This window comes from Ranitomeya variabilis, chromosome 4 (genome assembly GCF_051348905.1).
Source record: "Ranitomeya variabilis isolate aRanVar5 chromosome 4, aRanVar5.hap1, whole genome shotgun sequence".
Lineage (NCBI taxonomy): Eukaryota > Metazoa > Chordata > Amphibia > Anura > Dendrobatidae > Ranitomeya > Ranitomeya variabilis.
The window spans coordinates 741,253,561-741,266,314 of NC_135235.1; the positions used below are offsets into that span (position 1 = coordinate 741,253,561).

A 12,754-nucleotide genomic window follows, 5' to 3' on the forward strand; every position below is an offset into this window, starting at 1 on the left:
ACAGATAGGTAACTAAGACGTCCCGAGAGGGGACCACCTGTATTTCAGTGGAGGGCTCTCATTAGGAGACCGCCTCCCAACGGTTTAGAATATCGTGACAGGATAGTCTGTAATCACTGGTGTTCAGGTTAGGGACAGGAAATATTGAGCGCGAGGCTCTATATTCATAGTACGTTGAACGCGAGGTTCCGTGCTGTAGGACACAGTGTTGATATCGTTGTCAGCGGCCTGAGCTGCAGCAGGGCGTAGTATTCTGTGAGTCATGTTGCGTCTCTTAAAGCAGAAGAAGTCCGTGCCCCACAAGTTAAATGAGGATGCTGTGGAAGTCAAAACAATAGTAGAGTCACGGGAGGGCAAGAAGGCAGTCAAGAATGTTGGGAGGTTGTACAAGTATGTAGGATTGCACTCGTCAGGGAGATTGCAGCCGTCTACATGGCACAATCTCATAGAGAACAAAGGGGCATGTTGAAGGATAAAGGATTGTTAGAACAAGCGCAAGCTCATTTACGAGCTGCGTGAGGCTTAAAGAACGAGGGATGGAAAGAGGTTGATGGAGAGGGAGGATCAGAAGATGCAGAGCCCGTGATTGGTTATAAAATGCCTCCGAACTGTAATCTCGCAGATTGTAAAATGGCCGCCGCGCCACTGATGTTGAACACACAGTCCCAGCCACCGCCTTATAATGGCGGCGACACGAGGTCTCCGGAAGCTTGGGTGTGTCCTGCCTGTGGCGAGCAGAATCCACCTTGGGCGGAAACCTGTCCCGTGTGTGGGGCGGGTCGTTCTCGGGACTAAAAGAAGACTTTCAATTTGTGTGATTAATCTGATATTGTTAGCCCAAAGATGAGGAAAATATTCTCAATCATTGGTTTTTCTAAGGTGTTCTGGCACATGAATTGTGTGATGTAGTTTTTGTAGAAATTAATTAAGTCTGAGAACTGCTGTATTTCGTTTCTGTGTGAAATTTAAGATACCCGATGGGAGGGGGGAGTCCAACAGCTGCGTTATTGCTTTCTCTGTGTTGAGGAATGCTGTGATTTTCTTATCTGTGCTGTGTCTCTCGTATGGAGGGGGCAAGTAGCTGCGTTCTACGTTTCTCTATATTTTCTGTCGCGCTGGGAGATTTGTGTTTAAACAATAGTACAATATTGTATTCAAGTAGAAAATATGGTACCTTGTTTTAGAAGGAAACGTGTAAGAGATTGTTTGATTATCAGTGTAATTGAAAGATTGGTAAAAGATTCACCTGCTTCAAGCTGAGTAATTGATATATAGCAAATTAAGGATTAACAGAGGAAGTGAGTTCTGATTGTTTTTGCTACGTTGAAAAGGGAAAGTTGTCTATTACTATGACAAAAAACACTGGATGTTTTGTGGTGCAAGAAGGAACTGAGAAAGTGACTGAGATTAATGTGTCAAAAAAGCAAACAATCAAAAATTTGGGACAGGGGGTTTCCCTGCTAGATAATGTGGTCCCTCCCCAGGAAATTAAGCCTCTACTCCCGACTGTAAGCCCTATGCCCTTTAACCCCAAGGCACCAATATATCCTGGACTGCCGAGAAGTTCTATGGGCGTCTTATGGTAGTATTTAAAGATCTGGGATTCTCATTGTAACAAAAAGCCCATTCACACCTTTTTGTAGTAGCTTTAATGTCCGGCCTTAAATCTGAATTGAAAGAGGCAATAATGTCAGTTAGATCCGATATTGAGATTTCCACTCCGGATGATGCATTGAAAATAGTAGAGTTTTCAAAAGAACTTACCCCGCTCTGCATCAACAGGGAAATTAAAGGTTAAATCTGTAGCCACAGCAATTCCCGCTCCAAACACAGCCTCCCCCCTCACAGCTGCAAGGACGCAGCTCTGTTCCTTATCAGTGGCCCATGTAACAGATTTCAGCTCCTGCCCCCCCCCCCCCTTACACACATCCAACATTTTTTTTAACCCTATGTCTGGGAATCTCCCTCCCAAGCCCTGTCATGTCAATTCTCAGACTAAGAGCCTGTTTTAATCAGTGTAGATGGCAGACCCCCCAGCCCCGAAAGGCCCCTAGACCTCCTCTTCCCGTGAAACCCTCACACCTACAAGGCCAGACTCTCCAAGAACCTGAAGTTTGGTTCCCCTGTCATTCACGCTACTACATCACACCTCAGGGCTCCCACGTTCTTTTCTCAGTGGGGTATGGGGACATAATTACCCACCAGGTGGGAGCCATAGTGAACCCAGCCAACTCTACCCTGTCACAGAGTTGGTTTGGCCCAACAGATAGCCAACAAGGGAGGCCCAGTCATAGCCCAAGAGTGTCAGGCCTACCTTGCCGTTTATGGCCCCTTGCAACCAGGAGACGCTATGTCCACCCAAGGAGGGAATTTGCCCTGTGATATAGTGTTACACGCCGCAGGCCCCGTATATGATTACAAGACACCCGAGCACTGCCGCACAGTATTGCAGACTGCCTTGCAGACAGTACTCACCTATGCAGGACATGCTACGGGTGTGCTGACTCAGCTTCATGGAGACAGAGACCTGTTGCTTATTACAGCGGCCGCTTGGATACGGTGGCAAGAGAAAGTTCCTCGTGTGTTCGGGCTGTGTTGTCTGTCCAGCTGTTGCTACACAAGTCTTCAGAGATTGTTTTGGATCACCCACTGACGGCGGTCCATACCCCACATGATGTACATAGTATCCTTAACCAAGTACAACCTAGCCACATGTCTATGGCCAGACAGCTGCGACTTCAGTGTGCTATTCTCATGCCTACTAATGTGACTTTGAAAAGGTGCACTGTCCTAAACCCCGCTACTCTTCTCCCAGTTCCCATGGATCCAAATGGGGGAGGGGTAGGTGACATGGAAAAGGACATTCTTTTTCTTTCTAGAATGGATCCAGAGGAACAAGATCAGGTTTCCAAATCACATGATTGTCTAGAATTGATGTCTCAGGAAACGGCTGGTCTCCCTACTGTCTCTAGTGTGCCCATATCTAATGCTGATTTTGAGCTTTTTGTAGATGGATCCCGTCACCAAGGTGACCAAGGACGCTTCTGTACCGGATATGCTGTGGTCTCAGAACATGAGGTAATCAAGGCAGAGTCAATGCCAGCTCATATGTCTGCACAAGAAGCAGAGCTCAAGGCGCTCATAGAAGCGTGCAAACTAGCAGAAGGTAAGACTGTAAATATCTACACTGATTCCAGGTATGCCTTTGGCATTGCACACGATTATGGGCCTATCTGGAGAGCCAGGGCTTTCCTGACAGCAAATGGCCACCCCATTAAACATGCTGAGGCAGTCCAGCAACTTATGAATGCACTACAGCTTCCCACCCAAGCAGGCATCATAAAGGTAAAGGCACATACCAAAGGCACTGATGGACGGACAAAGGGTAACGCACTGGCAGACCAGGCTGCCAAGAAAGCAGCAAGCACTCCTGTAGCCTCTAAAGTATGTCACCTGGACACCGCACCATCTCCACTTGTGTCAAAAGACATCTTAGCCCGGTTACAAGAACAGGCAAGTAAGGAGGAGAATAGGTGGCAAGAGATAGGGGCTTGCTCTGATACCGTCACTGGGCTATGGGGGAGGGGTGAAAAGGTCTGCCTACCACAGGTACTGTACCCAAAGATGGCACAGGTTCTGCACGAGAATGTGCACCACTCGAAGACGGCCATGAGTGACACCATACAGAAACAATGGATTGCCCCCGGGGTTTTCCACCTGCGCAGAAAGGCAGGTACAGAGCTGCATGATATGTGCCACACATAATCAGGGGAGGACAGTGAAAACTCCATCCAAACACACTCCCCGGCCCCTTTACCCATTCCAGAGACTGCAGATTGATTATATTCAGTTGCCTAGGGTAGGGACGTATGAGTATGTGTTGGTCTGCATTGATTTATTTTCAGGTTGGCCAGAAGCCTACCCAGTTGCCAAAGCTACGGCTAAGACAACGGCAAAGAAACTGATGGCTGAGATCATATGCAGGTATGGAGTTTCTGAAGTCATTGAAAGCGATCGGGGTTCCCATTTTACTGGAGAGATCATGTCAGAGGTAATGGCAGCACTGGGGGTAAGTCAAGCATTGCATACTCCATACCATCCACAGAGCAGCGGAAAAGTGGAGAGACTAAATGGAACTCTTAAGCTTAAAATCCAGAAGGCAATGGCAGAGACTGGTAAACCATGGACAGAATGCCTTACTCCGGCTTTGTTTTTCAGTAAAGATATACCCCAAACAGGAAGACAGGACTGTCACCATATGAGATTCTGTTTGGCAGGGGCCCCAATCTAAGAGGTTTCTTTCCACAACGGTTGCAACTCAAGTACCAGGACTTGACTAGCTATGTGCAGGCCTTACATGGACACCTTGCCAAAGTGCATTTAACTGTCTTCAGTTCTCTTCCAGACCCAGACAAGGTTCCTGGACACCATCCTTTGGAGCCAGGGGACTGGGTAGTGATAAAGCGGCACGTCCGGAAGAGCCTGGAACCAAGATTTGACGGACCATACCAAGTGCTCCTGACCACAGCCACAGCTGTCAAGCTCGAAGGAAAACCTAGTTGGGTCCACGCCTCACACTGTATAAGAGACCGAACCAGCGTTTAGTCACAGTAGTGATTGAAGGGAAATGTTGCTGTTGTTTTTGGTCCTGGGGCCATCCTCGCCCCTACCTCTTCGGCCCCTATTGTAAATGAGAATCCTGGTGCCACTATTCTCTGGGTAAACCTAACGGCCCCGGTAAATATCTGGCGATTTGATTTCTGCGATGTAGTCAAGTGCCCCGAGACTCAACAGGTGGTAGAGGGAATCATCCAGTTTTATATATGTGTTACCAGAGCCAATAATGATAATTGTTATTATTGGTCAGATGCTGCCTGGAATATGGGGAATGATTGGGGATATAGACCTAGCGAAGCCATGTCCCCTAAGGATGGGACGGGTAGGAGTCTTCGTGGGAGAATGCATCTTACATCCCTTTTACGACCACCTAGGGGCTGTAAATGGGGTAGAAACTGTCACCCCCTCCTTCTAAATCTTGAAAGCCCCCAATCTGCTGACTTGCAGACGTTTGTACTGGGAAGGCATTTTCATAATGTATTTAATGGTGGATACTATGGGAATTTAGGCCATATACAGCTCCAGGATATTAGCTTCAGACCAACCAAGGCCCCCGTTACCAGTACAGCTAAAACAGGCCCAGGTGAGCGTTTGCAAAATGTAGTTAACGAAGTAATCCCCATTCCAGGTCTCAGTTGGCATGAAGTCTTCTCCATAGAAACACAAACAGCCCCAAGGAAAAACCTATGGTTAGAATGGGTGAGATACAATGTAAGAGTTCAGAATATCTCTGTAGGATGTATTGCTTGTGCTGCTGCGAATACACATCTATACACACATGCATTGCTTTTTCCTGATGACAACACCACTGCCTGTGTCATGAATCTGTTGAAAGGTCTGAAGCCCACTGATTGCCCAGATTACTTCCCACTAATTCACGAGGAACCCAAACTAAAGGTCCCAGGAGAAGTAACCGTATTAGCTGACAATTACACCTGCTATAATTCCCACGACACCACAGGTACACCAGTAGGGATCTTCGAGACAGGTTTCTGTAAAGAGAACAGTTCTCTAGATACTGACTTGCTAATTAAACATACACAATATATGTACGACATTTATTGGTTATGTGGAGATGGTAAGCTCCGTCCTAGGTTGCCTAATGCCTGGACAGGCCAATGCACCCTTGTTAAACTAGCTATGCAGCTCAAGATTTTACCTTGGGATCCAGAGGTACCTGATGAACTTACCAGAAAGAGGAGAAGCCTTGATCAGCTCCACATGAGTTATGAAGAAGATCCACTAATATATATTGATGCCATTGGAGTGCCAAGGGGGGTGCCTGACCAGTTTAAAGCCCAGAACCAGATCTATGCTGGCTTTGCTTCTTTAATCGCACAGGTGCAGATTAATAAAAATGTTGATTGGATCAATTACATATATTACAGTGAACAAAGATTCGTCAATTATAGCCGTGATGCCTTTCAGGGTATAGTTGAGGAACTGGGCCCTAATACTAGAATGACCCTCCAAAACCGACTAGCCCTTGATATGATCTTAGCTGAGAAAGGAGGAGTTTGTGGGATGATAGGAGAAGAATGTTGTACCTATATCCCTCAGAACTCTGGGTGAATGGAAAGACCATGATAGCCCTTAAAAAGATAACTGGGTTGGCAGCAGAATTGAAAACTAACGCTGGAGTAGACACATCTTTCTTTTCCGGCTGGTTGGGTGGGCCCAAGGGATTCCTTCAACAAGCTTGTCTGGTACTGATTGCCCTCCTTATAATTGGATCGATAATTCTCTGTTGTGTTATTCCCTTGTATAAAAAGGTTATTGTCAAAGCAATTCCGACTGGCACCTTCCTCAATCAAGAAGTAGACCCACTAGAGTACGATAGTACTGATCCAGGGGAGATCCCTAAGTATGTCCCTGCTGTATGCTTTTCTCGGTAACCATCCTATTGAGGCTAGAAGGAAATGGGAGGCGGAACTGGGAGACATAAATGATGATAAATGGGAATCTATTTTAGAGTATGTGCCTAAGATATCTATGAGTGAACCTGGGAGAATATCGCAGCTGTACGTGATACATAGAGTGTATAGAACCCCCGATAGGCTATTTAAAGCTGGGTTGAGGCCTAATTCTGATTGTCCTAGGTGTTCACAATCTCAGACGGGTATATTGCATATGCTCTGGCACTGTCCCAGACTGTCATCTTTCTGGATTGTAGTTTTGAATCTTATTGACGTGGTGTATGGGTGTGCTGTCCCTAGAGACCCGATGGTATGCATACTGGGATATGTGGAAGAAATAATCAGGGACAATATGACCAAAATAGTAATTGCAAGATTGTTATTCATTGCAAGGAAATTGATCGCTAAATTTTGCCTCCGTCCAGATGAGAATTTATTACACTGACGGACCATATAATTCTTTTTGAAAAAAAGCATCTACACTAAAAGAAACAAGCTGGACTTATTCCACAAAATATGGCAACCGTGGGGGCGTGGCTATGTAATCCAGGAGAGAGGACGCACCTCGTGGGAGCCCCGGTCATCCTGATCCCAATCCTGCCATAAATTCCCGACTCACCGACTGTAGCGGCTGGAACGGTGCCCTTGGGACCTCAGGAGACCGGCGATCTCCTTAGACGGTAGTTTTGGAGACCTGGGATGTCGGGTGTTGAGGCGGCCTGGACGGGCGGCAGAATCCCTGAGGCCATCTTTGAGCGCGGGCTCCAACGAACAGGACACAGCGCCGGCGGTTGCCGAAGCCAGGTGTATTCCCCTGGGACGCGGCAGATACCTGCACTGCAGCGGGGACGCTGTGGAGCACCAAAACACAGGTGCTGGGTCTGGAGCGGCAGGCGGTGCCTGGGGAGGCAGCAGCCATCATTGCAGCGCGCACTCCAGCAGTAAGGAGAGCGGCGCTTTACAGCATAACTGCGTTGCAGCTCAGGAGGTGAGCAAATAACCTGAAATAGTAGAGGGGTGGTGCGGTGTGTGCCCTAGAAGATTGGGCACTGCACCCCCTTACCAGACAAACTCCTGTCGGCGCCATAACTCTGGAGGGATTACCCCCCCCCCCTCCCTGCTGCTCTGCCTGTGGGCTGCTCTAAGGCGCAGTGCCTGGGCAAATCCTCAGTTGCTGCTCCTATAAATATCTGACAATCCTTTTGCCTGGCCGGTAGCCTTCCTGGGATCTATTCCAGTGTTTGACTCTGCCGGGTCTGCTGTTGGGGAGTAGACCAGCCATAACTATAAGTGTGGTCCTTTTGTGGGGTCCTTCTGTTGATCACCATGCATCATTCCAAAGGAGCGGGGGCTGCTGACAAGTTAAAGAAATATGCCAGAGAAGATGCCCCTGATAATGTACGCACCCTCAGAAATAATTCCACGCAGAACCAACGCAAAAATCGTCTTTCTGACAGTAATGAGGAGGGAGAACAAGACGAACTGACTCTTAAACAAGCGTCTGAGCAATTGATGCAGGCTGTATCCCTCACTAGATCTTCTCTTACTGAAAAAATAGAAGACGTACATACTGAAGTGGGTCGTTTGCGACATGATATGCAAGCTATGAGAGGGCGTATCTTGGAGGTTGAAACAAGAGTGTCTCAGATAGAGGACACCATTACCCCTATGGAAACTAAGCTGTCAAAGGCCGCCGGCTCTGTGAATGCCTGGAAACAAAAAGCAGATGACCTGGAAAACAGATTGCGCCGTAATAACATTCGAATTATTGGCCTACCGGAACGCTCGGGGGGGCAGCAACCTGAGCAATTTCTGGAGGACTGGCTTAAAACCTCCCTGGGAGATGGATTCTCCTCAACATTTTCTGTGGAGAGGGCCCATAGGGTTCCAACGAGACCTCTTCCCCCCGGAACTCCACCCCGGCCTTTTCTGGCGCGTCTCCTCAATTGCAGAGACAGGGATGCGATTCTTCGCTTGGCGAGGCAGAAGGGCCCTATTAAATTCAATAACGCTACTATATCAATTTTCCCGGATTTCTCCATGGAGCTCTGTCACGAACCTCTGACCGCTTCCACCAATATGTCAGGGATCCACACCGTGACAGTCACCCCTATGTCACGGATCAGGGTGACTTTAGGCCAACAGACGGCTATCACATGTGCAGGGGGCTTATCTTAGTTATCCCTCCACTCCACAATGTGATAAAAAGACACACACCAGGCTATTGACCTCTTAGTTTACAGCAGGGGCTTATTCTAGGTATCCCACTGCTCTTCAATATACCACGAACTGCAGGGACTTATGTATCCCGCTTACAGTTCCACTTAACACTTGAAGCTCTCTGGCGCCCCGCTTACTCTCAGGTCAGATTAGGTACTGCACCTAGGGTAATTAGTCGCCAGAAAGGCTGCCTGCTATGTACTGGCTATTGGGCACGCTACAGCAAGGCGGTTTAACTACTCCCGCTCAGGCAGGAACAATAATTATCAATGTCGCCGTCGCTACAACGCCTCCAACAGGCACAGTGCACACAGTAAGCTGCCACCAGCTTCGATTAAACGGGTCCGAAGCTAACCCAAAACAGTAGCGTAATTCCCTTCAAGAGACTTAGGGTACATTTTAGAACAGGAGAACGAATCTGGTATATTAAATATTATACCCCATAAATGATTTTCAGGCAGTGTTTATAAAAGGTATATTTTACAAAGATGTTACAAATGAGACAATTGCAAATATGTACAAGGTAATTCCTATGCATGGGTAGTAACAGCTCTTCACGTCAGGCTCACATAGGCTCCAGCAGATAGACTCCCCTTGCTGGAGTCTGGCCAAAAACTTAAAGCTGCAGCCTGTGACCTCACAGAAAGGGTTGAGTTAGGATCGCCCTCCCCTTTCTTCAGTTTTAGTAAGGCAACCTTAAATTTGTCTAATTTCTATAACTCCGCTACAAAACATGTCATAGTCCTAACAAACCCAGCATTCATCTCGTATTAATGTAGGCATTCTAATGAGATCAAATATGTCCTATTTGGGATGCATAATTACAGAGAAATCCAAACTCTTTACCTGATGGAGTTAGAAGCTCATGTTTAGTGTGATGGATAGATGCTCCGAGGGACATTAAGAATATATATTTTCGTGTTCCTATCTTACATGGTTTGCCTAATATCCTACAAAAACAGAACAAAGGACTTTCATGGATTCTGGAAATTTCTAATCCAGCTCTAGCTGGCAAAGCTTTCCAACGCAGCTATGCCGGTCGTAAATTCCGATCTTCAATAAAACTCCCCCCACATACATTGACAAGGAGAGCTGAACTCTGAAGTAAAGGGAAGGGGGGTTTGAGCCCAGCCTGGGCTAACAGGAGAAACTAAACTTATATGATATTTCATACCATATCGTGACAAGCTCCAAAAACAGCGAGTTCGATTTATGGAAGTTAAAAAGCAGCTCAGGGATAAAAACATAATTTATTCCATGCTTTACTCAGCTCGACTCCGCATTGTCCATGAAGGCTCTTCCTTGTTCTTTACAGATCCGGCGGAGGTAGCCGAATGGTTGCGGTCATACAAGGTATCTAGTGTGCCGGACTCCTAAGCATTTCTCCTTATCTAATGGCAACACAAATTGGAGCTCTCCGTATAGGTGCTGAGCTTATCAACAATACCGGACGCTGATTCCAGTGAGGGTATCCCCTTTTCTATCCGACTGTGGGAGTGTAGGATTATACTCCTCCACTGTTCAAGCTCTGTTTTGTTTGGGTTTTTATACCAGTTTTGATTGTTTGATATGTTTGTTAGTCGCCATTGGTAATTTTGTGCTCTGCGTGATGTCCCTGATCCCTGCTCAAGTTATGGTGTATATTATTCCTTTTTCTTAAGTTTGGATATGGGGTCTGAGATTATATGCATGACGTGGAATATACGGGGTATTAAAGGGAACCTGTCACCTGAATTTGGCAGGACCAGTTTTGGGTCATATGGGCGGGGTTTTCGGGTGTTTGATTCACCCTTTCCTTACCCGCTGGCTGCATGCTGGCCGCAATATTGGATTGAAGTTCATTCTCTGTCCTCCAGAGTACACGCCTGCGCAAGGCAATATTGGTACTACCACCTGGTAGTGGTCTTGGTATCCCTGAATGTGTAGACTATTTATCGGACATAACGTTCCCCTCACTGAGTCCAACCCAGCAAGCCTTTATGGAGCACGCTATAATGCACATGGCCACCGGGAAGGCCCCTGGACCCGACGGGTTTCCCATTGAGTTATATAGAAAATATTGAGGTCACCTGGCATCACTTTTACTGAAGGTACTCCGGAGTATATGGGAGGGAGAATCCATGCCTGAAACATTTTACGACGCAAATATTATTGTACTTAAAAAAGAGGGAAAAGATCCTTTGGAATGTGGATCGTATCGCCCCATATCATTGGTGAACGTAGATTATAAAATTTTCACCAAAATTTTGGCTACTAGACTAAATACGATCATACTAGACCTTATACACCCAGATCAAACCGGCTTTATGCCTGGGAAAAGTACTTCCATCAATATCAGGCGGGTCCAATCGGTGATTCAATATAGTTCTCTAGAGTCGGATAATAATTGGGCACTGGCATCGCTAGACACGGCCAAGGCGTTCGACTCTCTCGAGTGGCCTTTCCTCTCCGCATGTCTACAGAAATACGGTTTTGGGGATAAATTTATTAGAGGGATAGACACACTATATAGGAATCCCAAGGCGCGTATAATTGTGAATAACTCCATCTCTGATTCTTTTACCTTGCACAGGGGCACCCGTCAGGGATGTCCTCTGTCCCCGGCTCTCTTTGCCCTTGCGATAGAGGCTTTAGCAATACGCATAAGGTCCTCCACGGATATTAAGGGAATAAATATTGCGGACCGGGTGGATACCATCGGTCTTTATGCCGATGACATGATAATATTTATGGATAAAATAGAAGAAACACTACCACAAGTAATAACGACCATAGATAAATTTAGTAAATTCTCCGGTCTGTATATAAATTGGAATAAATCTGCCCTGATGCCTCTGTCTCATGCTCCGATGCCCTGTCTCGAGACTCTCTCGTCGCTACCTGTAGTCTCCAATTTCAAATATCTAGGTATCCATATGTCTCAATATAGTCGGCTAGACCTACAACTTAACATTTATCCACTATTGGATTTGGTCAAATCTAAATTTATAACCTGGAGCAAACTCCCTCTCTCAGTAGCAGGCCGCATTAACCTAATTAAAATGATATTGCTTCCCAAACTTAGTTACTGTTTCCAACATAGTGCTGTGCCAATACCCAAGTCTTTCTTTGCGAATTTAAACTCCTTAATCACATCCTTTACATGGGAGAAGACCAGGCCCAAACTTAAGTTATCTACTCTACAGAGACCGAAAAAGGGGGGTGGGGCGGCCCTGCCAGACTTTTATCTGTACTACCTTGCCGGGCAAGCTAAGGCGATAAACAAGTGGATGCCTAATAACTCCCTACCTAGTTCAGAGTCATTTGATTCATTTTTCCCGGATTGATTGTCCACTGGGATTCTTGGAGATGGAGAAAGTCAGTACTCCTTGTTTGCTACCTTTACTCCGACTGGCGAGATTAATATGGAGACAAATTAAAAAAGTTATTAAATTTGTAGATATAATAGCCGAAATGCCATTGTGGAACAATAGTTGTTTCCCGGAGCTGCTGAATCACCCATCTACTGATTTTTGGATCTCATGTGTTCTCTCGGTAGGCGACGTACATGACCAGGGGGTTTTTGTATCCTTCGAACAACTACAGAATACTTACAACATCCCGAGATCTCAATTCTTCCGTTATTTACAGCTAAGGTCAGCTTTCCAATCGCACATACGAAATGTGGGTACTGGTCGAGCGATCTCATCTTTACCTTTGATAGGCACTCTCAACTCACAGGGTCCTCAAGGACTCATTTCCTCTTTATATACATATTTATTATCCGTGGGAGATGGGTCTGTCATCAATTCTATCAAAGGGAAGTGGGAGGGACTTCTTCCCGATGTACTGGGAGAGGCATGGAAAGATATTCTAGAATCTCCAACTAAAGTTTCTCCTTCAGTTAATAACAGGATGACCCAGTTATATATTATTTATCAGACTTATTTGACCCCGACACGATTTTTTAAAATGGGTCGCCTCCACTCGTCAGATTGCTTACGATGTCATACACATGATGC

General features: G+C 46.2%; 1 protein-coding gene across 1 annotated transcript in view; it reads right to left on the reverse strand.

Moving 5' to 3' along the window:
- The window catches only part of LOC143768030 (uncharacterized), a 49,244-nt gene that overhangs the window by 29,187 nt on the left and 7,303 nt on the right, over positions 1–12,754 (reverse strand). The window lies entirely within an intron of this gene.